Here is a 5,000-nt window from a genome sequence, read left to right on the forward strand (position 1 = left end):
CTCCACCAACTAAGAACGGCCATGCACCACCACCCACCGAATCAAGAAAGAGCTATCAATCTGTCAATCCTTCCGGTGTCCGGGCCTGGTGAGGTTTCCCGTGTTGAGTCAAATTAAGCCGCAGGCTCCACTCCTGGTGGTGCCCTTCCGTCAATTCCTTTAAGTTTCAGCTTTGCAACCATACTTCCCCCGGAACCCAAAAGCTTTGGTTTCCCGGAGGCTGCCCGCCGAGTCATCGGAGGAACTGCGGCGGATCGCTGGCTGGCATCGTTTATGGTTAGAACTAGGGCGGTATCTGATCGCCTTCGAACCTCTAACTTTCGTTCTTGATTAATGAAAACATACTTGGCAAATGCTTTCGCTTCTGTTCGTCTTGCGACGATCCAAGAATTTCACCTCTAACGTCGCAATACGAATGCCCCCGCCTGTCCCTATTAATCATTACCTCGGGTTCCGAAAACCAACAAAATAGAACCGAGGTCCTATTCCATTATTCCATGCACACAGTATTCAGGCGGGCTTGCCTGCTTTAAGCACTCTAATTTGTTCAAAGTAAACGTGCCGGCCCACCGAGACACTCAATAAAGAGCACCCTGGTAGGATTTCAACGGGGTCCGCCTCGGGACGCACGAGCACGCACGAGGCGGTCGCACGCCTTCGGCTCGCCCCATCGGCAGGACGTCCCACGATACATGCCAGTTAAACACCGACGGGCGGTGAACCAACAGCGTGGGACACAAATCCAACTACGAGCTTTTTAACCGCAACAACTTTAATATACGCTATTGGAGCTGGAATTACCGCGGCTGCTGGCACCAGACTTGCCCTCCAATAGATACTCGTTAAAGGATTTAAAGTGTACTCATTCCGATTACGGGGCCTCGGATGAGTCCCGTATCGTTATTTTTCGTCACTACCTCCCCGTGCCGGGAGTGGGTAATTTGCGCGCCTGCTGCCTTCCTTGGATGTGGTAGCCGTTTCTCAGGCTCCCTCTCCGGAATCGAACCCTGATTCCCCGTTACCCGTTACAACCATGGTAGGCGCAGAACCTACCATCGACAGTTGATAAGGCAGACATTTGAAAGATGCGTCGCCGGTACGAGGACCGTGCGATCAGCCCAAAGTTATTCAGAGTCACCAAGGCAAACGGACCGGACGAGCCGACCGATTGGTTTTGATCTAATAAAAGCGTCCCTTCCATCTCTGGTCGGGACTCTGTTTGCATGTATTAGCTCTAGAATTACCACAGTTATCCAAGTAACGTGGGTACGATCTAAGGAACCATAACTGATTTAATGAGCCATTCGCGGTTTCACCTTAATGCGGCTTGTACTGAGACATGCATGGCTTAATCTTTGAGACAAGCATATGACTACTGGCAGGATCAACCAGGGAGCTGCGTCAACTAGAGCTGAGCAGCCGGCCGCCCGGGAGTGTGTCCCGGGGGCCCGCGCGAACACGCAAGCGTCCGCTCAATTATTCTGCAAACAGGAGGAGGCTGAGCTCCCCTGCACAACACACCTCGAAACCCTCTCAGGTCCCGGCGGCGCGCAGCGCCGTCCTAAGTACTTGGTCGGGTTCGAGAGAGGCGCAATCGCCCGGAGTTAGGCGAGTAGACGCTTTAGGTGCGACCACCCGTGCTCCCAACTGAGCTTGCCGCTGCCGACAGAGGCCCGGGAGCGTGCTGTCGTGGCATTGCCGGCGGGAGACAACACGCGCCACCTACGGTGACCGGCAGCTCCAACGCCAGCGCCACAGAAGGACAAAAGCCCCACTTGGGTGCCGAAGCGAACTCTCCCAGCACAGCGCACGCGCCAACACGTCCGCACAGCTGCGATACAAACCACCTGCGAGAACCGCTGGGGCGACCGAGCAGCAGACGGCGTCGCGGCGCCGAGCGCCGGGCGGCGGCGCATCCTCAGCGCACACAGTCCTCAATCGGACCAGCACACTGCAGATGGCCACCGCGCTTCGCACCGGGCCCGCGAGGACCTGCTTTGGCCGCAAGGCGCCGCGAGCAGGGGGCGCCGGCGCGCAGCTGCGCCGCCTGCCGCGTCCGTCGGCCGGCGCGCCTGCCACTGGCCGCCCCCACCAGCCGGCTGTAGCGCGTGCGCCCACGCACCGCGCTGCCAGCACGCCGGGCGGCCCCCCCTCACCGGCCGGGGACGGTCCCACCCAGCCACCGCCGCGTATCGCCTCACACCCAGATCCCCTTTCACGTTCGTGGGCATGGTGGGTCCCCTTTCACGTTCGTGGGCATGGTGGGTATCCCTGAAACAACCGGTTAATAGCTCGACCGATCGTCGCCAACACTGATTCACCTCTAGCGAGAACAACCGCACCACAACGGGTTACCTGTTGTTCATTTGCGTAACGTCACCAGCAAACGTAGACGTCCATCGCCATTTGCAACGAGTATTGCATGCCTGTGTCAGGTGTCACAACACACTACGTCTGCCCACATAGACGCAACAACATGTGCACGCCTCGAGAACACGTGGAAGGTAGCCCCCGTACGTATGCGGTGTCCATTGCGCGAACGACTGTCAGCCGGCCTCTGCAGGATGTCGCAGATGTGGAACGCGGTGCAACATGCTATCACGGTGTGTGAGAAGAGACGACTACGTCCGAATACACGCTCCACTACATCAACAGACTGCTCATGCTGATCGCCATCCAGGGCGTCCGTTCCTCCCACACGTCTGAATGGCGTACCACACTGCAATCCAGCTCTTATAGGGAGACGACACGTAGCTGCGTGCACAATATTTGGACTGTATGGTCTGCCGTTGCTAGGCGCAGTCGTCGTACGGTCACACATGTGCCACGATGTATCATTCAGTACATACGGACCAATGTGCAGTACAGTTTGTGGGTTTTGCGTACATCGGCGGACAGGTGACAGGCCGTACCACAACGTAGGCTGAGTACGTCGGCATGCGAAGGGCATTGAACATGCAAACTTCTCAACGACCAGCTTGCGAAGGCAGGGGGGAAGGGGGGGGGGGCATGTACGTCCTGCTGCTATCCACATTACAGTGTATAGCAGGAGCATGTGGAAAGTCAGCAACACCTGCAAGGTGTTTAACATGACGCGATACACAGGGGACCGGGCAGTGCGAATAGCGAACTATATTGCGAGGGTTGCGGTTAGGCAACACTACACTAATTTAACGAGTTGCATAACAATTACAGAGCAGGTTCAGCGACAACGTGCGTCAGGTTAAGGCGCAATATAGGTTAGGTTAAGGCACAACATGGGTTACGTTAAAGCACAAATTAGGTTACGTTAAAGCACAAATTAGGTTACGTTAAAGCACAAATTAGGTTACGTTAAAGCACAAATTAGGTTACGTTAAAGCACAAATTAGGTTACGTTAAAGCACAAATTAGGTTACGTTAAAGCACAAATTAGGTTACGTTAAAGCACAAATTAGGTTACGTTAAAGCACAAATTAGGTTACGTTAAAGCACAAATTAGGTTACGTTAAAGCACAAATTAGGTTACGTTAAAGCACAAATTAGGTTACGTTAAAGCACAAATTAGGTTACGTTAAAGCACAAATTGGGTTACGTTAAGGCACAACATGGGTTACGTTAAGGCACAACATGGGTTACGTTAAGGCACAACATGGGTTACGTTAAGGCACAACATGGGTTACGTTAAGGCACAACATGGGTTACGTTAAGGCACAACATGGGTTACGTTAAGGCACAACATGGGTTACGTTAAGGCACAACATGGGTTACGTTAAGGCACAACATGGGTTACGTTAAGGCACAACATGGGTTACGTTAAGGCACAACATGGGTTACGTTGAGGCACAACATGGGTTACGTTGAGGCACAACATGGGTTACGTTGAGGCACAACATGGGTTACGTTAAGGCACAACATGGGTTACGTTAAGGCACAACATGGGTTACGTTGAGGCACAACATGGGTTACGTTGAGGCACAACATGGGTTACGTTGAGGCACAACATGGGTTACGTTGAGGCACAACATGGGTTACGTTGAGGCACAACATGGGTTACGTTGAGGCACAACATGGGTTACGTTGAGGCACAACATGGGTTACGTTGAGGCACAACATGGGTTACGTTGAGGCACAACATGGGTTACGTTGAGGCACAACATGGGTTACGTTGAGGCACAACATGGGTTACGTTGAGGCACAACATGGGTTACGTTGAGGCACAACATGGGTTACGTTGAGGCACAACATGGGTTACGTTGAGGCACAACATGGGTTACGTTGAGGCACAACATGGGTTACGTTGAGGCACAACATGGGTTACGTTGAGGCACAACATGGGTTACGTTGAGGCACAACATGGGTTACGTTGAGGCACAAATTAGGTTACGTTGAGGCACAAATTAGGTTACGTTGAGGCACAAATTAGGTTACGTTGAGGCACAAATTAGGTTAGGTTAAGGTACAATATGGGTTAGGTTAAGGTACAATATGGGTTAGGTTAAGGTACAATATGGGTTAGGTTAAGGTACAATATGGGTTAGGTTAAGGTACAATATGGGTTAGGTTAAGGCACAACATGGGTTAGGTTAAGGCACAACATGGGTTAGGTTAAGGCACAACATGGGTTAGGTTAAGGCACAACATGGGTTAGGTTAAGGCACAACATGGGTTAGGTTAAGGCACAACATGGGTTAGGTTAAGGCACAACATGGGTTAGGTTAAGGCACAACATGGGTTAGGTTAAGGCACAACATAGGTTAGGTTAAGGCACAACATAGGTTAGGTTAAGGCACAACATAGGTTAGGTTAAGGCACAACATAGGTTAGGTTAAGGCACAACATAGGTTAGGTTAAGGCACAACATAGGTTAGGTTAGGGCACAACATAGGTTAGGTTAAGGCACAACATAGGTTAGGTTAAGGCACAACGTAGGTTAGGTTAAGGCACAACATAGGTTAGGTTAAGGCACAACATATGTTAGGTTAAGGCACAACATAGGTTAGGTTAAGGCACAACATAGG

The 5,000-nt window shown here is 52.0% G+C and overlaps 1 non-coding gene across 1 annotated transcript in view; it reads right to left on the bottom strand.

Annotated features, from left to right (window-relative positions):
* The window catches only part of LOC126435540 (small subunit ribosomal RNA), a 1,909-nt gene extending 514 nt beyond the window's left edge, over positions 1-1,395 (bottom strand). Inside the window, exon 1 of the ribosomal RNA XR_007580015.1 lies at positions 1-1,395. This exon is cut by the window's left edge and continues 514 nt beyond it. This is a non-coding gene — a ribosomal RNA (small subunit ribosomal RNA).
* Positions 1,396-5,000: the final 3,605 nt, after the last annotated feature.

This window comes from Schistocerca serialis, unplaced genomic scaffold (genome assembly GCF_023864345.2).
Source record: "Schistocerca serialis cubense isolate TAMUIC-IGC-003099 unplaced genomic scaffold, iqSchSeri2.2 HiC_scaffold_1211, whole genome shotgun sequence".
NCBI lineage: Eukaryota > Metazoa > Arthropoda > Insecta > Orthoptera > Acrididae > Schistocerca > Schistocerca serialis.